General features: G+C 50.8%; 1 protein-coding gene across 3 annotated transcripts in view; it reads left to right on the top strand.

The window, feature by feature from the left end:
• The first annotated feature begins 2,787 nt into the window (after window positions 1–2,787).
• NCK2 (NCK adaptor protein 2) overlaps window positions 2,788–22,246 on the top strand; it is a 138,256-nt gene continuing 118,797 nt past the window's right edge. Inside the window, exon 1 of one of the 3 annotated variants that reach the window (XM_059942876.1) lies at window positions 2,788–2,833. The gene's annotated coding sequence lies outside the window, so the exon portion shown is untranslated. Of the gene's footprint in view, window positions 2,834–2,992; window positions 3,167–4,051; window positions 4,133–22,246 lie in introns of those variants that run through there. The other 2 variants (XM_059942875.1, XM_059942877.1) reach the window with 2 other exon arrangements.

Below are 22,246 nucleotides of genomic sequence, written 5' to 3'. Positions count from 1 at the left end.
GAGTATAGTTGATTTACAGCGTTGTGTTAGTTTCAGGTGTACAGCAAAGTGATACAGTCATACAAATACCTATATCCATTCCTTTTCAGATTCTATTCCCATATAGGTCATCACAGTATACTGAGTAGAGTGCCCTGTGCTCTGCAGGAGGTCCCTGTCAGTTATCTATTTTATATATAGTGATGTGTATATGTTAATCCCAATCTCCCAGTTTATCCCTCCTCCAACCAGTCACTCCACCCAAGTTTGAGTTATTACCTTTCTAAGTGTTGCAGACTTTTTTAAAATTTATTTTTACATTTTTATCTTTTATTTTTTTAAGTGTTGCAAACGTCTGACCGCTCTTTCTTCCTTACCCCTCGGCGTTCTTTGGTACGGGCACCAAATGAGTCATCCCGCCACCATGATGACGTCCACACTTAATTCCTGTATCTCCTGGTCTTACCTCCTCAGGATCCTCTGCAGGCATCCTTTGCTCCCTTCTAAATGTAGTATCTTCTGTCCTCCTGGAGTCCTCCCACTTTCCCCCTCTCTGTCCTCAGGATTCTAAGCTCCCTCCCCATCTGTTTCCAAAATCCTAGCGTTTGCATCATTCGGGGGTTTCGGTTGCAAGAAGGGAGAGTACCTCTGGCTATCTTAAGCAGAACAGGGACTTACTGAAGGAAATCAGGTAGTTCGCAGAGGGCGGGGCTGGAGGAGCTGGGAGAAGGGGGGACACCAGGAGGGTTAATGGCCTCTGTAGGGAAGTTCTGGGATCCTTTGGGCAAAAGCAAACTCCATCTCTTCCTCCCTGGCCTTTGGTACCCTCTCCAGTTCCAGAGTCCTGAGTGGGAGGGGCCTATTGGCCCATCCCAGGCCATTTGTTCTCATGGGGCGTCTGGGAGTGGAAAGGCTGAGGAGGCCACTCTGCCTCCTGCCAAGGCCAAGCCTGGAGAGAAGGAAGGAAGAAGTCGAATTGCAATGACTTTCTCCCAGGAGCTGAGATGCCTGGTGGCCTCTTGGCCAAGCCTGAGGTCATTGGAGGAAGAGCTCCCTTGGGAAGGAGATAAGTTTCCTTCTGAACCTGGTGATGTTGAAGAGCTGAGAAGCCGCCCAGAGGGGCTGCAGATGAGCAGGAAGCTCTCTAAGGCTGCAGATCTGGGAGTTCATCACTGAACGTCAGACTGGAAACGTACAAAACATGATCAACTCTCTTTTAAAAAAAGGCACTTATCAGAAGAAAAACAAAGGGCCAAAGTGTGCTTTGGGAATATGACTTTTAGAGTTTGGGAGGACAGCATGCCCGACGAGGACAGACGTGGGCAGGTCAGAAAGGTAGCTGTGTTACATAATCGAACAGACAACCGCATTTCAGGAAATAGCACAAATGCCATGTGCTTCGGAAAACTGCATGGGATAAAGACCGGGAAAGAGACATTGGGTTTTAGATAACGTCCCTGGTGACTTTACAAAGAATCAGAGAAGGATGAGGAGTTCAACTCCTGATTCAGCGAAGGTTACAAAACAGACAAGCAGTAAGAAATTGGGTCAATGTTGTTATACCCATTTTGAGTAAACTAATTTAAAATTGGGCCAGACCATTTACTATAATTCTGCTTTCCTTATTAGGAAGACAACGTTTTCACGAAACAATGGACTGAGGGAGCTTCTTTCTCAACACCGTAGAGCAGGTGGCTGTCCAGCTCCCTGACTTTGGACCCATCCTGGCTCAGTGCACTGTATCCCCTCCAGCCACTGACCACTGAGTGCTTCCTACTGCCAGGGACTTAACAGGGGAGCGAGGTAAATATTATCTCCCCATGTGATAGATTTTAGATAGGTTCAGAAACACTTGTTCTGGAGTTGAAGAAGCAGAGACTCAACCACTCAACTGCGACTTCAAAGTTATACTGGCTCCAAGGACCCTCCTTGGGTACTTCTGCTGGGGAACAAGGCAGGGGATGAGCCATTCATTCAGTGACAACGCCTTGTCACCTTGGGTAAACTATTATTGCTTTAATATAATAAGAAGCCTGGAGCCTAAGAAAGAATTTCATTAACATGGATCCGGGCTATTCCACCAGGAAATCAGAATCATTTGAGTACTAGGATTTCCTTTTGGGAAGCCATATGGGGAGGGGATTGATGACAGACATCTGGATACATGTGCCTGTTTAAGGAAACTTGCGTCTTTCCCCCTTCTCTGGGGTTACAGGTAAGCATGTGGCCAGGTGACCGGAGGGTTCCACTACCAGTGACAACTCCCTCTGGGGCCCACATTCCTACAACTCCTTCCAGGATTCTGCCCGGTGGGCGGGCTCGAGCTGGACACGAGGGAACTCAGGCACACACTTTGGGTTTCCTCCCCTGCTTTTAAGAAGTGCTTCCGACGATAACAGAGTCAAAAAGTGTCTGGCTGGGAAAGTAAATAGATACAAGGCAAATAAATAAAAATGCCCAGAAGCAATTACAGAGAGGAAGTGACATTTTTCTAAGTCACTTTTCTGATGGACCGCAGGCCTGCCTCGCCGAGGGTGCCAGGCGAAGGCTTCCGGGAGGGGGGCGGTGGCCGAGCCCCAGGGCGTCCTGATAAGAAAATCAAACAAAAAGAGGATGGAAAGACCACCCGCCGGTCCTTCGATGCCGAAGTTGCTGCCTTGCTCGCCTCTCCCGTCCTCCTATTCGCTCCCCCAGCGCGCAGGGTCGGAGCGGGGCCTCCCCTCCCCTCTCCTCGGCGCCCGGCCCGGCCCCGCGCAGGGTCCCCCGGGCCGGGCTGCGCACCCGGCCGAGCCGCGAGCCCCGCGCCCCGCGCCGGTTCCGGCGCCGCCCGAGCCCGGCCGCCGTGCGCGCCCAGGTGGGTCCCGGGCGGTGGGCGCGCGGGCCTGGGCGGCCCCGGCGGCGTCACGGGGCGGAGCGGAGGAGGCGGAGGAGGAAGGGCGCGCGGCGGGCGCTGCCGGGAGGGGCGGGGGCGCCGCGGCGGGAGCGGAGGCCGGAGCAGAGCGGGCCGGCGGGCGCGGGGCTCGGCGGCTGGGGTCGGCCGGGCCCGCGGGGTCCGCCCGGGCCTGAGCGTCCGCCGAGCGGCGGGAGGAGCGAGGGGCGCAGACAAAGAGCGGCGCCTGGGCGGGCGCTGGGCGGCCGCCGCCCGGGACCCGCGCCGCTTCCCCGGCCTCGGCGGGCGGCGCGCGAGGTAAGCGGGGCCGGGGAGGGGACCGGGGGCCGGAGACCGGGGACCGGGGACCGGGACCGGGGCGGGGGCCGCCAACTTGGGCCGCTCTCGGAGTTGCGGCGCCGCGGGGCTGGCGGGGCGGGGCGCGCCGGGGCCGGGAGCCGGGTCCCCTCGCGGCCTGGCCCCGCGGCCGCCGGCACCTCCGGCTCGTCCCCTCCCCAGGCCGGGCGGGCTAGGCGGGCCTGCGCGGCGGTCCTGGGACTGGGCCCGCGCGGGGGCGCGGAGCGGGGGCCGGGCGCGCCCCCGGGGAGGACCGCGCGGATCGCAGGCTCCGCTCAGGACGCGGGAGGCGAGCGCGGCCCGTGGAACTTCTGTGGGTCGCGACTGTTTGCGAACCCGCGTGGAGCTGCTGTCACTTGGCGTCAGGGAGGCTCTCCGGGCCCGGCGCTTTGTGCCGGGGCCGGGCTCCGCATCCTGCCCGAGATCACCGGCCCCGGAAACAAAGTTTCTCACGATCGCGCTGCCCAGGGCTTATTCTGGGCGATCGAACCACCCATTGGTTCTGGAAGAATTCGGTGTGTGACTTGAGGGCGTAGACGGTAACTCCCTGGTGAGCGCAGTCGGCGTGCAGTGTGCGGGGGGTGTGATCGCAAAACGCTTTCGTTTGTGGACCGTGGAGATCGCCCTGGAAGGGCTGCGCGGGTGCCCGGGGGTTCCGGACTCACTGGCGTCTCTACAGCGCGGGGGACAAAGCAGGAGCGGGCGCGGGTCGGCCTCTGGCACCCAGGACAGGTCAGGTCGGCAGTGTCCCCTGTATCTGGCTTTGTTTATTTTGCCAACAGGTTTAGGGCTGAACCTGGCAAGTTTGCGTCTGCACAACGGGATGAGCAGGCCGCAGCGCTGGGCCCGCGCAGGCCCACCCCTTCCTTTGACCCCAAAGAAACTGCACCCTGCGAGGCCGCCCGGTGTGGCTTGCGGGACCCACAGGTAGGGGAGTCCTTGCCTGGCCCCGGCCCAGTGCGGCTTTCTCCTGGGCTTCGCCAAAGGGATTTTGGTAGGAATGAGAGTTATTCAGGGTGTGTTTCATCCACTGCATTTGATATCGTAAGCAGCAGGGCTTTGCAAGGCTTAAAACGGCTGAAAATGAAATTAATCTGGGTTGCTTTAACTTATCAAAGCAGATCAAAACTTTGCTTCTGAACACTCCCTTAATTCACTTACCCAGTGGCCCTAGATAAACGGGTAAATTAATGACAGGATTCAGGCATGGGTGGTGGGGTTGTATAAAGAGGGTGGCAGCCAGTGAACATGAGCAGATCGAGTGGGCCTAACCAGGAGACTGAGCTGTCAATGTAGGTTTTTAGGTGTTTGGAACAGGGGTTTCCCCAGACGTGGGTGTTAACCATGTTTCTGAATTAGTGACCACGAGGGAAAATCCTACTTTGATGTTTCTCTCCTCCAGGTTGGTTAGATGTAGTTTTTTTTTTTTTAATTTATTATTATTATTTTTTAATTTATTTATTTTTGGCTGCGTTGGATCTTCGTTGCTGTGCGTGGGCTTCCTCTAGTTGCGGTGAGTGGGGGCTTCTCTTGTTGCGGAGCACAGGCTCGGTAGTTGTGGCTCACGAGCTCTAGAGCGCAGGCTCAGTAGTTGTGGCACACGGGCTCAGTAGTTGTGGCACACGGGCTTAGTTGCTCCGTGGCATGTGGGATCCTCCCGGGCCAGGGCTCGAACCCGTGTCCCCTGCGTTGGCAGGTGGCTTCTTAACCACTGCGCCACCAGGGAAGCCCTAGAAGTAGTTTTGAAGAAAGTGGCCGGATCTTAGTGGTCCTCTGGCTGCAGCTAGTTGAGGCTGAAATTGGGAACTTAAAGCAGCTGTAAGCTGGTAGTAACCTAGAGGCCTCACCTGGGCCCCGGGCTTCTCAGCTGCTACCTAAATATTCAGCAGGATTGATCCCGGGCCACGGGATGAAATTGGGTGGTAAATTGCCATCCGGAGGATAGGCTGACCCATCGCCTTCGCTCCCCATTTAAGATGGGGCCTGATTAAGGTGATTGCAAGTAGCTGTGCTCATTTGTCAGGCTTTGAGGTTTTCTTTACTACATGCCCTATACTTCAGTTCTCTTCATCCCTCATCTCTTTGAAGCTGCCATTTTTCCCAGCCTCTGTTAAAATATTTGCATTGGGGGATTATTGAGGTTTTCCAACAAACAGATCATATGTACACAGAATTTGAGAAATGCGTTATCGTCCACTGTAAACACACCCGAAATCTTTCTTGTGTGTATACAAACTGGATAACCTTTTAAAATACCCTGAAGTCTTCTCCATTGCCCAGAATGACCTGGAGCTTTTTCCTTGGTCACTTCATTAGCATTGGCTGGATGAGGCCGTGTTACCATGTTTCTCCGGGATACTCATGCTTGTAACTGCCCAGAATGGCCTGCAGTGAACCAGGGGAGAGGGCCGGGGACATGCTTCTCCTATATGAAGAATCAAGGGGAAGATTGTTCGCTAGAACTGCAGGGTAGGGTGGTGGACCATGTTTGGAAATCTAGTAAGCTAACTTTTTTCACAGATGAACTGGAAACTCCCCACAACTCAAACCTGAGGCTTATGAGATGAGTTTTCCCATCCAGATGAGTTGCAAATGTCCCTTCCAAAATGTTTCTCTTTCCTAAAATGAGTGATGGAAACCCTTTGTGGCGTGTTTTCAAAGGCTAAAAATGACATCGTGATGATACTGTTAAATGCTTGAGTTAAGGCAGTTTAGAAGGAGGTCAAGAGAGCCATTTAACGGTTTCAAAAGTATGGAGCTAAAGTAAAGATAGTTTCTTGTTTCTTTAGGCCATTTTAGTAACACGGTTTTAAAAATTAGACTGTTTTTCTCTTTTCCTGCATTTCACTTTGAATGGTTCCCAAAGTGTGTCAATTTCTGAAGGTATAATCAACATTAACCAGTTATAACTCCCTCCCCCAACACACACACACACACATTTGTCACAGTTGGCCCCGTGGTTTGTGTTCATCCCTTGTACACACGGATGCCCAGAAAATACTGATCGAACACGTGAATATTGAGTTCTGAGCCTGTCAGTCATTAAGGCTCTAGGTTCATAAGGTTTTGTTTCCAGCATGTCCAGGTCCAGACAATGGGAGGATTTGGTCTGGTGGCCTCTCTATTTGGTAAATTCTCTGTCAAAGGAATCATTTATAGTCCTGAAGCTAAAATTAATTAAAAAAAAAAAAAAACGAGACGAAAAGCAAACCCAGCTATATAAACCCCTGGTGGGTTGCCTAAATATTTTACTTTTCAATAGGTTGTCTGTCCAGGTTAACCTGAACTGGAAACTCTGGGCAGAGCATTTGTTATCCTGGCCTGGTAAGCTAGCCATTTAGTTTCCTCTTACCTCTTTTTATACCATTTTTTAATGTTTTTAAGAAAAGAAGCTTCAAGTGCGCTCAGAATCGAAATACTGCAATTTCCCCTTTTGAGAGTTTTGGAAAGTGGGATTGTTTTGCTGGTTGGTAGTTAAATGAAGATCTGAAACGCTCAAGTCAGATAAAAACAACAGGTACTAGTGTTCAAATGGAAAATTATGGTTTACCAATTAGCTTTCCCATCCGCCACCATACTTAGTATCGAAATAACTTGGTGACGTGGGCTCTGGCCCTGAGGTCTGTGTGAGGACCCCGGAGCCCAGAGACAGTGGCGGGGTGACAGAGCCCCCTGCCTGCTCAGCAGGAGGAGACGACCCCCAGAGGTGCTGGGCGTGGTAGTCCGTGGGAGGCTGCGGGTCTGCCGCAGGTCCTGATGGGCGGAGTGTGTGGACCCAGTGGGCCTCTGCCCGGCTGCAGGTGGGAGCGGGGCGGGCAGGTGAGTTCACTCTGGAGGTGACCTCCTGTCCTGATTTCGGTGTCTGAGCCCGTCGGCCTGGACAGTCTCTGCGAGTTGAAGGGCGCTTGTCCCCATTCAGTGTGTGCACGCCTGCTGAGGCTGCCCTCACAGATCCCACAGGCTGAGCGTGAAAAGGTAGCTTATTTCTCGCCCTTCTGGAGGCTGTAAAGTGAGGATCCAGGTGCTGGCAGACTCGGTTCTCGGTTCTCGGTGAGCCTCTCTTCCTGCTGTGCCCTCACACGCCCTGCATGTGGGGAGTTCTGGTGTCTGTTCCTCTTCCTAGGAGGACACCAGTCCTGTTGGGTTAGGGCCCCACCCTTCTGACCTCATTGAACTTTAGTTGCTGCCAAGGCTCCTTCTACAGACGCAGGCACGTCGGGGGTGAGGGCTTCAACATGTGAATTTTGGGGGCAGTTCAGTTCATAACAGTGCGTCACTCTGTTCAAAACCAGGCTGCTGATTTTAGGGCTTCCTGTGGCTTCTGTCACCCCGATCTGGAATCTGGTGCTTGAGGACATCTGCGGTGGGGAGGGGAGGGGATGGCAGCTCAGTGTTCGTCACGCAGCCTCCACACGCGGGGAAGGCGGCCGCCGGGATCCAGATGCTTCAGGCTTTGAGGAGAACCATTAGGAGAGAGAACTATCCCTGACCAGCTCCATTTGTGGGCGCTTGCCCTCAGCCGGTGTTGGCTCAGCTGCAGCACGGTTTTTGGATCAGGATCATGATCAACTACGAGATGTACGGAAAGTGCTGGATTTGGTATGGAAACGAGAGCGTTTCCTGGCCGTGGATGGAGCCTGGGGCCAGGAGCATTGCTGGGGCTGCTGCTGAGACCGTGGATCTGCTGGGAGCCAGCGTCCCCTTGGCGGGTGCGGGCGGGTTTGGTGACGTCCACCCCGATCGCTGCCTGCGTTGCTGGCCTGGGCCAGCGTGAGCTGTTCCAGGTGATCACCTGTGTGACCGCAGCTCTCCAGTTGCAAACCTGTTCGTTCATGACTCAGTCGGGCATTCAAGTGAATCACCCGACTTCTCTCCGGTCATTTCCACTGAAAACTCTGAACGTCACAGCTGTCGGCACCACCTCCTGACCTGCCTGCCTTCTCGTTAATGTCCCCAGCATTGACTCACTGCGTCATCCTGGACTCTCCCTTGCCTCCCAAATCCCAATCTTACTAATTCTACCTCCAAAAGATCTCTTACATCTGAGCCCTGCGGTACTTACTTCCCCTCTCGCACTGGCGGAACACCTGTCTCACCACGCCTACCACCCTGCTCACTGCGCCCGGGTACTCGAGCCTGGCCGTGGTCCCATCGCTGGCTCTCCACTGCCCTCGGGTCAGTGTCCCCAGTCCTCAGCGTGGCCACTGTGGGCCTGCACCATGGGCTCCTCGCTGCCTTCCCAGCCTCTAAATATGCTTCCCCACCCCCCAGTACACACTGGATGGCTGCCTGCTAGTTGTGATAACGTTTATTGTCAGTTTATTTTTAAAGACTTCTGTACTTTGGGGCCGATTCAGTGTTACCCTTGTAATAACAGCATCACGGCGCAACTGCAGTTTCGTGCCCCGCAACTGTACCTGACCCTTAAGGAAGGAGGAGAGGCTGGTGCCGAAAACGCTGCCTGTGTCTGTTTTAATGCGGGGTGTTTCCTGCAAACGCCCCTTGAAGAGATTGTCAGGAGCCGTGCTGTCCCATTGAAATATAATGCGAGCCACAGATGGGGTTTTAACTGTCTAGTAGCCACATTAAAGATGTAAAAAGAAACAAGTGAAACTAATTTTCACAATCTATTCTTCTACCTGGTAGAGCCAAAGTATTTTTATTCCCACGTGTTCAACATAAAACATTATTAATGTGATGATTCACATTCTTCTATTTTTGTGAAGTCTTTGAAAGCCAGCACGTGTTCTCCGTTCATGGCATACCTCTTCCCTCGCAACATTTGGGTGTTCAGTGGCCCCTTGAGGCTGGTGGTTGCATGCTGGAGAGCACAGGTCTGTACACTTTGATGATGCAAGCTTCACTTAGTCTGTGTTTTCCTAAGTTGAGATAGCTGAAAAGACACAGAGGAAGCAACCTGGGATCATAATAATGGTAATTATTATTCTTTAGTGGGAAAGGTGTAATCTGTAGTTCTAAGGAATACTGTGATATTTCAGGTACTCAAGCAATTTTAGAGTACTCAAACCAGATGTGGTTACCTAGAATCAGGATACTTGTATATTTTACAAACGTTTTAAAATGTGTGTAGAATTCTAGAGGTTAAGTTACCAATGCAAAATAACTTTTGGGGGATTGTAGTGTTGAGTGTATTTCCGATATATTTAAGTACTTAATTTCTAAGTATAGAACCTAAAAATCATATTTCTTTAGTGATCACTGGCTTCCTCCCTAACGCACACACACCACACGTTGTAGTGACTGTGCTGACCACGTTACACAAAATACTAGCTCACTGAATGCCTTCAAAAATTGAGTGTGGGGCTTTCCTGGTGGCGCAGTGGTTAAGAATCCGCCTGCCAATGCAGGGGACACGGGTTCGAGCCCTGGTCCGGGAAGATCCCACACGCCGCGGAGCAACTAAGCCCGTGCGCCACAACTACTGAGCCTGCGCTCTAGAGCCCGCGAGCCACAACTACTGAGCCTGCGTGCCACAACTACGGAAGCCCGCGCACCTAGAGCCCGTGCTCCGCAACAAGAGAAGCCACTGCAATGAGAAGCCCGCGCACCGCAACAGAGAGTAGCCCCCGCTCGCCGCAACTAGAGAAAAGCCCGTGCACAGCAGTGAAGACCCAATGCAGCCAAAAATAATAAGTAAAAATAAATAAATTTATAAAAAAAAAAAACCTGAGTGTGATTTCTTGCGTTTCTCTTTATAGTCGAGGATATGGAGACATAGCAGGTCAGGCTGCCGAAGGTTCCAGAGCTGGTCAGTGGCAGGTCTGGAATTCACACTCAGGCTGTCTGACTTCTGAGGCTCTGCTCTCATCCACTAAGCTAGGCCACCATCTCTTCATTAAGGTGTATCTGAAAATGCATAAACAGAGCTGTAAACTTTTATGATGGTGTAAGATTGGAGAAGCATAATGGCAAACCATTGATAGGGAGTAGAGCTTGGAGGTCGTTCATTCTGGGAACCTCTTACCAGCCAAGTTATGCTGGCGTCGCTGGACTCTGGAAGGGCACCACGAATAATCACCAGCTGCTCCAGTGGTGCTGGCGCGTGTGCCGCAGAGGGTCACAGAGGCGCAGCGGCGAGCACCGCCGCCCTTGCTGCTCCTGCCTGCCGGCCCTCCTTTCTGAGTGCCACGGGCCACGGGGCCCCCAAACAGACACACTGTCCAGCTCAGAGCAGGCCCTCAGCATCCCCTGGAGGGTTCCTTCAAGCTCCCATGGCTGGACGCACACCAGAGCGTCTGCAGGGGGGCCTGAGAGTTTGCTTTCCTGATGAGTTCTCAGGTGATTTGGAATTTTGGAAGACTGCTGTTCTAACTTTGTGGGAACTTTGACATCGGCTGGCGTCCTAGGCGAGGCTTCTAGTGCCGGACCATCCTAAACTCGCCCTTCCGTTGTTGGAGGGCCCTGGAAGCACTGGGTAGCCTCCCCTCGGGGCAGATGGAACTGACATACAGTCGAGAGCGTGGTGCTGTTGGGGGGACTTCTGTGTGTTTCCAGGTCGGGAAGGCGGTGGTCTCCGATGGGCTATCACGCGGGCAGGCTCTCTGAATTCACAGGCTTAGATTTGCCGTCCAGCTGCTTCTCTCCGTGCAGCCTGTCCCAGGAGGAGGAGCAGCAAAGATTTATTTACTTAAACAAGCTTAATAATTCTCCCAGCGGTGGTGAGGGCGGCCAGCTCGGGAGGAATCTTAGAAGAGGGAGAGGTGGGCGTGAGATGCTTAGAGAAGGTGCCAGTGGCTGTCTCATTGGACGAAGCCCATCAGTGTCTGCATCGATCTTCCTTAAAGGATGTGCCTCAGTTTCGTATCCTATGAGTTTTGGCTGAGCATTTAAGGATGTCTGCGAGTCAACAGATATTTTAATTATGTCACTTGCAAGCCTGGCTACAGAAGAGCAGTTCTGTCTCTTTCCCCCTTTCCAGCTGTGTTCGTTTTAAGGACAGTCCCTTTAAAAGCTTGTGTCCCTGTTTTCAAGTCCATGTGTGTTGTGGGCAGGGGTGGTGGGGAGATGTCGGGATTGGGGATAAACAGCTCTCTTGTTGCTCTGAGTGATGGGAACCAGCTTGGGGACATGGACGTAAAAACTGCAAGCTGCTGGAGTATTTTTAAGAGACCATGAAATAACGAGGGATTCAGGGAGTTACTTTAGAATCAGTTTCAGGACATTTGATATAGGTGAATAGTGAATTTTCACCAAACTGCTTTCTTTTTTAAGGAACAGATTTAGGAGCAGAATCTGGCAAGACGGATATAAAAGCAGATTTTTCCTTTCTTTTGGTTCTTCCCTCTGTATTTCACATTTGTGTGTGATTCCCCGACCCTGACCATGCAGCTGAAGTCATCTGCTTGCTTACCTGCACTCGGATGGTTTTCCTTTACGTGTTCAGTTACTGCCTTCTTCGGACTGGCCTGGCTCGTATGTACAAGCTCCCCTCCCTTTATTAAGACGTCTGTGCTGCTTCATTTCCCTTCTTAGCGTCTCCGTCGTAGGTCTCTTTCATGTGGTTCAGGAGATAAGACCCAGCGGTGACTATAAAGAAACTGTCCTCTTAAAAATGGGGGGAGGACAACAGACCCTCTGCTGTTGTCATTTTCATTTTCAAGGGTGCCTGGGTGGAACTGAGGCTCCGTTGAGGGTCGTAGATGAGGGCTCCGGTGTGTAATTGTTGCTGCTTGAACTTGACTGTGCCTTACACCAGGCGAGCTCAGCCCCGGGAGGGAAGGCTGCGCTGCCTTCTGGAAGAAGGAGATCCTCTTTTCCTTAATGTCTCAGGTCGGAGAGGGTTGTTACAGTCAAAGGCAGAAAATGTTTTCAACATACTGCATACCTGAAAATTCCCATTCGTTTTTGAATTTTCCTAGCTGGTAGATTTGGGTTAAGAAATAAAAGCAATTCACTTTTGCAAATACAAGAGGATACCTTTTCAGGGGTTAATATTAAAAAAAGAAACTTGATGGGACTTCCCTGGCGGTCCAGTGGTTAAGACTGCGCTCCCAATGCAGGGGGCATGGGTTCGATCCCTGGTTGGGGAACTAAGATCCTGCATGCTGCAGAGCGCGGCCAAAATAAATAAGTAAACAAATAATTAAGAAAAAAAAAAAAAGGAACTTGAGACTTGATCCTCTACTCTTGTATGTAAATTAGTGGTTCTCAGCCAGGGGTGGCTCTGCCCTTCTGGACAACTGGTGGTGTCTGAGGACATTTTCCAGTTGTCAAGACTGGAGAGTGGTCCTGGTGTCCAGTGGGCAAAGACCAGGGATGCTAGCCTGCATCCCACAATGCACCAGACTGTCCCCACATCAGAGAGTCAACTGGCCTGAAAAGTCAGTGTTTCAGCAGCCTTGTTACGAGCGACTGCTCTTATACTTTGCTTAAACCTTTCAATTAATGGCCCACGTATTCTTTCACACAGTTGCCCTCTTGGAGATCATTTTTTCCCTGCAGTTTTGTAAACATGAAAAATAGTACCTATTTAGAAAGCTAAACAGTATTTATACACCTCTACAGTTAAGTATATAAAGGAGAAACTTTAATATAACTGAGTTAACCATGGTTTATCTGTAATATTGTTGGTGGTAAAGTATGGCATGCATTGTTTTTTAAATTTTCTACTTCTGCCTCTTTGGACCATATAAATACGAAATGCTGATTTTGTAGGAAGCATTATGAAATCTGGCTGAACCGGGGTGACAACACATTCCCTTTAGAATGTCCACAAACAGGGAAGTAATGGGGTCCCTTATCAATGGCTTTTAATAGGTAGTTGATTTTCAGAGTTTGGTTTAATCAAAGACCTCTGTTTACTTAGCTCAGAACCCTTACAATTGGTGATTGTTTATAGAAAAAAAAAAAGTTTTTGTTGTTACTGAAGTTTATAAGATCCTAGGTTCAGCCTGCTAATCTTTGAGCTGGTCACATCTGTTAGCTTTTGAATGTTTTATTTCCTTTTTTTTTTTTAATGATGATGAAAGCTTGATGGTATTCACATTGCTTAATTTGTGTCATGCTTTATTTATTTATTTATTTATTTATGGCTGTGTTGGGTCTTTGTTTCTGTGCGAGGGCTTTCTCTAGTTGTGGCGAGCGGGGGCCACTCTTCATGGCGGTGCGCGGGCCTCTCACTATCGCGGCCTCTCTTGTTGAGGAGCACAGGCTCCAGACGTGCAGGCTCAGTAGTTGTGGCTCACGGGCTTAGTTACTCCGCGGCATGTGGGATCTTCCCAGACCAGGGCTCGAACCCATGTCCCCTGCATTGGCAGGCAGATTCTCAACCACTGCGCCACCAGGGAAGCCCTCCTTTTTTTATATAGTTCTAAAATAAACTCTTCAGGGGAGAGAGAACCAAAATATCACAAATTAGACCTTATCCAGGGAAGAGGAAAGGGAAGATGATAATTGGGTTGTTAGTCTCTTTCAGCGTCTGGCTCAGTGGCAGAGCTGCCTGTTAGCTGGCCTTGATTGTCATGTTCTTTCTGCACTTCTTTTTCTTTATAAGCAGGCTCTGACTTGATAAAGTCAGAGAAGCCTAGAAATTGAGAGGGCTGCCGGTTAGAAGTTTCCTTGGCTTAATCTAGATCTGTTTTCTGTAAATCATTTCCTGTTGTATTGCTCTTCCCTTTTACTTGGTCACTTCTTGTATCTCCTCTCTTCCTGTTCTGTTGCTAGGATAAACACAGAATCAGCGCTCTGGACATTTTTGAACTTTTCTCGGTGGAGATGGTTAAAAGTACAGTCAGTCTTTTTCTTTCCTTAACCTCCCATCCTCGTGGGCACTGAGAAAGACCTAGGAAAGATGAATAGTAACTCCCTGGACAGACTTGGAGATCCTGCAGTTGTGTGCTGCATAACATTGTGTGTGTCTAATTGTTCTGCGTGTGTCATTGTATCATTTGATCCTGACACATCGGTGGAGGAGCAAGTACTGTGACCTGGCCACTGCGGAGAGAAGGAAAGTGAGGGTCACAGGGGCAGGGACTGGCCGCAGGGGTCCTGCTGTCAGGTCATGCCCCGGATCTGGAGCTGCGGGACGCAGGGCTTCCTCAGGGCTTTGTGTTTACGGTATTGAAACCCCCTCTTCCCTCAAAATAAAACGTTTGCCGGCATGCAGTAACTTCCTGCCTTTTCATTATGATAGGGGCTGGCTTCAAGCAGCCTCATCCTGAACTTCAGTAATAGCTGGTCTAAATGTGAACTCGAGACGTCTGGTTTCCTGTGAGCAGCGAGGGTACGCGTGCTCCTTTCCCCCTGCTGCTAGTTTGGCCCAAGCTGCCCGGCTCGCTTCTAACGCCTCTCCACCTCCGTCTCATCTTCTGAGAAGCAGGGGCTTAACGCTGATGTTTTCAAAGACCTTTTGTGGCTCTGCCTTCCCTGTTTAGAAATTGCAGCTGTGCAGTTCCTTATTCGAGCAGGGTCTTCAAAGCAGAGTGGGCTGAACCGGCCTGCGTATGGTAAACTGAGGCTGCTTGGTCCCTTTTTGTGAATCTGGCTGGAGGACCGAAGGGCACGTGTGCGGGGACAAAGCACAAGCTGCCTTCTCCATCCCGATCTGACCCACAGATCAGACTGCTGGACTAGTTTGCTGTCCCTGAATTGTCACCCAGTGAATACTTTAGAGTGTCGGCTACAGCAGAAGCACCGTGCTAGGAGCCATGGACATACGAAGGTGGACCACACAAAGCCCTGCCCTCAGGGAGCTTGTGAACCAGCCCAGAGTGATTTTGCAGGCTCACAATCGACTCTCATCTCAGTGTACAAAATGAGTGCCCATGCATCTCTGTGGGGTCCTGTGGGTGGTGCAGGGAGGACCCATGGAAAGTCCTCAAGGCCAGGGAGAATTCATTTCAGATATTCTCGGGAGAGTCAGGCAGCCCTGAGACCGTGGAGTGTCCGCTGAGCAGGGATGGTCCCAGTTGCCGCTGGTAAAGCTCTGTGGCCACTGCAGCTGGGGCCGGCACCCTGTCCTCCCCCGACACCATCCTCCCTTCCCGGGACGGCGCTGTCTTCCAGGGCCTGCGTGAGGCCACGCTGTCAGTTTGCTTAGGATGAACATGTGGTTTTGGGGTCAACTACTCCGTAATTTTCAGATTATATAAACTCTGCTTACATGTGATTTATTTGCCTACGACTTTTAGCTCTTAAAAAGAAAAAGAACAAAACTACTTACTGCTGCTTTTAATGGAATGCCGGTGTCAGGAAGCCCACTGATACTTCTAATTCCTTTTTTTTTTCTAATTGATGACGGTATAAGTGCATTATGCCGTTACATTTTAATCTAGAAAAGGTTTATTTAGTCAGATTACTGCTTCGCCTGGATTGGTGATGAATATTGTAAATCTGTCCTGTTCAGGCATTTTGCAGGTTTGTTTTTTATCCTGATTGTCGAGTTCGAAGTGTTTCCTTTGAAATGTGAACTATTTGTTCGCTCCATTATAGATGTTATTTTTTGTATTTTTTCAAATGCAGTGTTTCAGGTCGTTGACCTCGGCTTCATCTAGTTCCCAAATCATTGTGTCCTTTTAACAGCAAGTCGGTGGACCAGATTCTGTGTTTCTGTTTAGCATCCGGAAATAATTTAATCCTGGCATTCAAAACAATTCAAATCATAATTAGTGATTTGTCCTCTGTTTCACACTGAACTAGTTTACAGTTCCTCCTTTAACTTTTGATGACATGGGTTAGTGTAAAATAGTTTTTGTGATACATTGTAATTGATTTGTGATACACTGTAATTAATGCTTAGTGTTTAAGTGAAACTTAATTTGAGAATAATGAGAATTTAATTTGAAGTATGAGTTTTGTGTTGGCCGTTTTAAAGATTGATTGGAATACATTGATTCCTGGCTCTCAGGGACCTTAATAGGAGAGAATTTAACTCATGCTAAATAAGTCTTTTTTGGGTCTCATTCAAGGAAGCAAGATTTTTGTTGTCGTTTACAGACTCGTGTAGAGTATTATTTTATGTATGTAAGTACAGGTCATGTGTTCTCTGAAGAACAGCAAAAATTGTTCTGTTTCAACCAAGTAAATAACCTTATACTGTTGTGTTGAGCTAATCAATAAATGTGTTTATCTCCTTTTGTTGAGTACAGTTTTTACTAATTTTTCCAGAGTACACTGTGTAATTGTTGAAAGGCGTTCATGTTATGCTTTGCATATATGGATTTATGTGTAGTGTGTACAGTACATATATATTTTAAAATGAACCTTTAATTTTAGAAAAGTCTTAGATTTATAGAAAAATTCCAAAGAGAGTACAGAGAGTTGCCATACCCAGCATCTGGTTTCCACTGTTGTTAACATCTTCCGTTACTCTGGTACACTGGTCACAGCTCATGAACCAAGACTGGTACTTTATTGTTAACTGAGGTCCGTACTTTTTTGGATTTTCTTACTTTTTCCCTAATGGTCTTTTCTGCCCCAGGATCCCATCCTGGAGACCGCATTCCATTTACTCACGGTGTCTCTTGAGGCTCCTCTTGGTTGTGACAGTTTCTAGACTCTCCTCCTCCTGACGATATTTTCAGCGTTGAGGAGGACCAGTCAGGTGTTTTGTGGAATGTTCCCCTGTTGGGATCTGTCTGGTGTTTCTCTCGTGATTAGGCTGGATCACAGGTTTGGGGGAGAAGACCACAGAGGGAGAGCGTCATTTTCATCGCATCCTGTCAAGGGTGCATGATATCAACGTGGCTTGTCCCCGCTAACCTTGACTTCCTGGCCGAGGTCGGCTCTGCCAGGCTGTCCGCTGCGGGCCCACTGGGGAGTGACCCAGGGCTCCTCTGTTTGCGCTGCAGTCTTGGAAGGAAGCCCAACGCCCTCAGAGGTCCGGTGGAGGGAAATGGAGTCACAGCCGTGAACCCTGCCCTGCAAAGGTCAGTCTGGGCCAGAGGAGGACGGTCCTCAGTGCCAGGCTTGTCTGAAATGGTTCTGTCATGTGTGTGTGTGAGTGAGAGCAGGTGAGTGTGTGCACGTGTGACGATGGGAGTGTCCGTGGACTTCGTCCAATTTGGGCAAATAAAAACCAGAAGCAGATCTTCCTGGTTTCGGCACAGGCCCGACGCTTCACGCTCTGAGATGGCCATCCTGTGCTCAGGCAGACCCGGTGAAGGGCGGGTGGAGGTCCTGCTGCAGTCCCAGCCCAGGGAAGGTGCGCTGCATCTGTGGACACAGCCGCTCTGGCGGCCCTTACCAGCTGCCCAGGTGCCCTGACGTGGCTCCAGGTGTGCGTGCTAGCAGATTTGGGCTGCGGGGAGTGGGCTCAGGAGCTGGCCTGGGGAGGGGATGGCATGGGGCTTTCCTCCAGTGGCTGATCAGGCCGAAGAGTGGTTGGCCTTTCTCTGGGGTGCAGAGAGGGTCGGGGTTAATAGGGCCGGTAGCCTATTTCGCTTTCCTGTTTGTACCTCCCTGCGCCCTGCCACTGACGGTATGCTTTGAGGGTGGAGGTGGAAGGCCCCCTGTTGGGATACTACTTACCGTTCCGCCCTCCCCAGAGCTACGTACATTAGAGAGAATCAGTTACGTTCATTCGCGTTCATATAGCTTGTATTAGTGCATTTTGTTTATTAAAATTGACTGCATATAAACATCTGCAGTGACTTTTTTGAACATTATTTTCTTTAAATCCATGCCTCCGTGTTAAAGTATAATTTATGACTTCTATTTTGACCTGTAGTTTCTGATAATTGTTAAAAAAATCTTTCACTGAATTTTTTGTTTTGACTGGGGTTGCTTATGTGAGTTTTGGCGTCTATGTGTAGAAGAATCATGACATGAAAATGAGAACTCCCACTTTGCTGGGAAACGTTTAAGGACAGCATTTTTGGAATTGGCTGGGCTTGGGTTTTCTTTATAGCAAGTCAGCGTTCCATATGTAGAAGCAGGGCTGAACAAGGTGGTCTCTTCAGCTTCCTTCCAGCTTCAAGTTGGAAGAGGGCTTGCTGGAGGCAACGGTAGTGAGTAGGTGGCAGAGCGTCGAACCAGGGGTGTGGGAAGGAGTGAGGGACTGGTCCAGCCCTGGGCTCCCGGGTCGGGCTGTCTCCGCACATCCGCACGCGTTCCTGTTACAACAGCACAGGAGCCTCTGCTCTGACGGGTCCTCCCTGGGGCCCCGCCCGAGTCTGGAATCTAGGGATTTGTTGAATCTGCCCTGGTCCATGACATCATGGGAAGTTCTGAGTGGTTCCCCAAAGGCGGTTCTTATTCCGGGGGCCCTGTGGGGAGAGGATGGACTTCAGGGGGTCCGTGGCCTTGGGGTGAAAAACTTACATTTTTATCTTCACTAGCTATTAACTAGTGTTTCCTTACGTTGTGAAAGTAGGGAGCACAACGCGTGACGTTCACGGCCATCAGAGAAATGAGCCGGGCTTTTGTATCAGACCATCGTGGTGGTTGCAGATGGTTGGGATTTGGGCTACTCTCATCTTCCTTTGAAATTACGGGGGTTATTAGACCTGCCATACCCTCTTGGTTAGCGTATTCCTAAAGAAGCACATGTCCATCTCAAATTCTTTTTTATTTTTTTTCCAGTTTTAAATTTTTATTTATTTATTTATTTATTTATTTTTGGCTGTGTTGGGTCTTCGTTTCTGTGCGAGGGCTTTCTCCAGTTGCGGCGAGCGGGGGCCACTCTTCTTCGCGGTGCGCGGGCCTCTCACTGTCGCGGCCTCTCTTGTTGCGGAGCACAGGCTCCAGACGCGCAGGCTCAGTAGTTGTGGCTCACGGGCCTAGTTGCTCCGCGGTATGTGGGATCTTCCCAGACCAGGGCTCGAACCCGTGTTCCCTGCATTGGCAGGCAGATTCTCAACCACTGCGCCACCAGGGAATCCCTCAAATTCTTTTTTTAAATCATACTTTAGTAACTGTCTTCTCATGCAACTGCATAAAATGAAAACCATTTAAAAGCATCCTGAGCGGGAGGCCCTGGGCCTCCCCTTCTGACATGGGGAGGGCCTGCACGGCACAGGGCGTGGGCCTGGCAGGTCCGGGTGCTGTCTTATCTGATGACGGAGCTGCTGGGCACCCAAGCCTCGGGCCAGAGATGGTCCACATGGGTGTCGCGGAAAGTAATATAATTTTGTTGCCTCACAGAAGTCTCTCCAGTCGTGCGGTGATGATAAAACATCCCCCAAGCGCATAACATAAAATCCTTTGTATGTAAGAAAAACCTAAGAATAATTAATTGTACTTAAATCAGATAGAAGACCTAGTCAGTTTTTGTAAATTTAATTATTTAAATTGTCATAGTGGGAAATTACATATCTGTTTATTATCTGAAAAAAAAGAATGTAAATAGTGTTTTGGGATTTGTGATGATTTAATAGTCTAGTGATTGGGTTGGGTTGTGGATTCGGGACTTAGGGGTTTAGAGTAACTTCCAGCGTCAGGAAACTGTCAGGGACTTTTAAAAATCTCTCGCATTAAAGAGTCTGACTTTCTGGTTCTCGGGTGTTAACGGCAGAAGGGTCCCTGGAGTTTTTGACCCCGTATTTCACAGAAATACGTTATAAAATAAGAAGTAGCTTGGAAGAAGAGTTGGTGCACGGAGCTGTGATATCAGCTGCGGGGCTGTGTGGAGGACCCTTCCTCAAGAATAAGCTCGGCGGTAACGACCGCCGACATTTACCTAACGTTTCGTCTGCCCTCCTCTGATAACGCTCTTCACTGTGTCCCTGCAGGCTGCCTCCTCCCCGTGTAAATAGGGAATTTATCTGAGTGCGGTCCTGGCGGCCTTTCTGGAGCGTTTTCACGTGGGTGTGTTGTATTTGCACACGTGTGCGGTGACCCTTGGTGGCGGCTGGCTGGGCGTCTTCACCAGGCAGGTGGGGGGGGTGCAGCAGACGCCCGCATCCCTAGTGCACCGCATCCCTAGTGCACCCGCATCCCTAGTGCACCGCATCCCTAGTGCACCCGCATCCCTAGTGCACCCGCATCCCTCGTGCACCCGCCTCCCTAATGCACCCGCATGCCTCGTGCACCCGCATCCCTCGTGCACCCGCATCCCTCGTGCACCTGCATCCCTCGTGCACCCGCATCCCTAATGCACCCGCATCCGTAGTGCACCCGCATCCCTAATGCACCCGCATGCCTTGTGCACCCGCATCCCTGGTGCACCCGCATCCCTGGTGCACCCGCATCCCTAGTGCACCCGCATCCCTAAGGCACCCGCATCCCTAGTACACCCGCATCCCTAATGCACCCGCATCCCTAGTGCACCCGCATCCCTCGTGCACCCGCATCCCTCGTGCACCCGCATCCCTCGTGCACCCGCATCCCTAATGCACCGCATCCCTAAGGCACCCGCATCCCTAGTGCACCCGCATTCCTCGTGCACCCGCATCCCTCGTGCACCCGCATCCCTAATGCACCGCATCCCTCGTGCACCCGCATCCCTCGTGCACCCGCATCCCTAGTGCACCCGCATCCCTCGTGCACCCGCATCCCTCGTGCACCCGCATCCCTAATGCACCGCATCCCTAGTGCACGTGCATCCCTAATGCACCGCATCCCTCGTGCACCCGCATCCCTAGTGCACGTGCATCCCTAATGCACCGCATCCCTAGTGCACCCGCATCCCTAGTGCACCCGCATCCCTAGTGCACGTGCATCCCTAATGCACCGCATCCCTAGTGCACGTGCATCCCTAATGCACCGCATCCCTCGTGCACCCGCATCCCTAGTGCACGTGCATCCCTAATGCACCGCATCCCTAGTGCACCCGCATCCCTCGTGCACGTGCATCCCTAATGCACCGCATCCCTCGTGCACCCGCATCCCTCGTGCACCCGCATCCCTCGTGCACCCGCATCCCTCGTGCACCCGCCTGGGCTTGGCGAGCTGTGTGCTCTCGGCTGCATCCCCGCGGGAGCTGCCCCGCTGTGCCTGCTGACTCTCCAGGCTGCCCCTTCCCTGGCAGCAGCATGATCCCGGTCACTTGCTCTGGTCTCCGCAGGTAGGTTTGCAGCACTGCCAGCTACGAATGTGAACGTGCAGGCTGAACACACACCTTCCCATATGAGACCTGGCTTTCCGAGACATCTTTTCTGGCACTGCTCTTTTTGTCTTTTTTTGGTGGAGTTTCTTTTAACGATAAAAGCAACCTACTAACTAACTCTTAAAGACCGTATTTAGAAAGGAAAATGCTTCCTGTCACCTTAACATCCTAAAAGAGAAACTTTTCACGTTTGTCATTAGTCCTTGGAAGTGTATGTGTGACCATTTGTACAGTTTCATATTCTTCTTAATATGAGCATTTCCCCACCTTATTAGTAATCTTGGTGATGTTTTCTTGTTGTTGCCCGATATCCCATAGAGGGACAGCGCCCTCAGTAGTGTAAGCTGCTCCCCGCTGACTTGGTCATTTAAATTCCTGCTCCAGTAGACGAGGTGCCTGTGTGCTCCTTTATATTTCTTTTCTTCCACTGAGCTGTTCCTTGACATAAGTTCCTCGGCGAGGGGGCTGCAGAGTTAAGTGGTATGGATGTCTTTATGGTTCTTGATACGTGTTTCCAAAACCCCCCCTTCTAAAGCGGCCGCACCGATTCTCGGTCATGTGCAAGCATCAGTTTCCCCCAGGGTGGGAGGGCCCCTCTGGACAGGCACCTGGAGTCGACGGGTTCCAGAAGGCCTCACCTCAGAGTGACCATGAAACAGGGCCAGTGCCCTCTGCCATCAGAGCTCCCTCCCGGCCATCCCAAGGCCAAGCTTGGAGCTTACCTCCTAGCTGGTGGCTGTTCTTGAAAGGACTCTGTGACAGCATCTGGAGTGTCCCCAGCATGTCTTGTCCCTCTGAGGGTGAATTTAGTTTTTGTTAGTAACAGATCATTGTTTGGAGCCTTGTTTGGGGTGTAAAGGGGGTGATGGCGTAGGATTAGCTTGGGTTTGGTCACTGACCAGGTGAGGCAGAGGTAACGGGACCACTCTTGTTTAAACAGTGATCTGATCTCGAAGGACCATGTCAGAGAGAGCGTTGCAAGACGTTTCCAGTACGTTTGCCACGCCTGGAAGGGGTACGTGGGAAGAGTCTCTAGC

This window comes from Balaenoptera ricei, chromosome 13 (genome assembly GCF_028023285.1).
Source record: "Balaenoptera ricei isolate mBalRic1 chromosome 13, mBalRic1.hap2, whole genome shotgun sequence".
In the NCBI taxonomy this organism is placed as follows: domain Eukaryota; kingdom Metazoa; phylum Chordata; class Mammalia; order Artiodactyla; family Balaenopteridae; genus Balaenoptera; species Balaenoptera ricei.
Note: the sequence above shows the minus strand (reverse complement) of the source record. Positions and strands in the feature narration are given on the sequence as shown.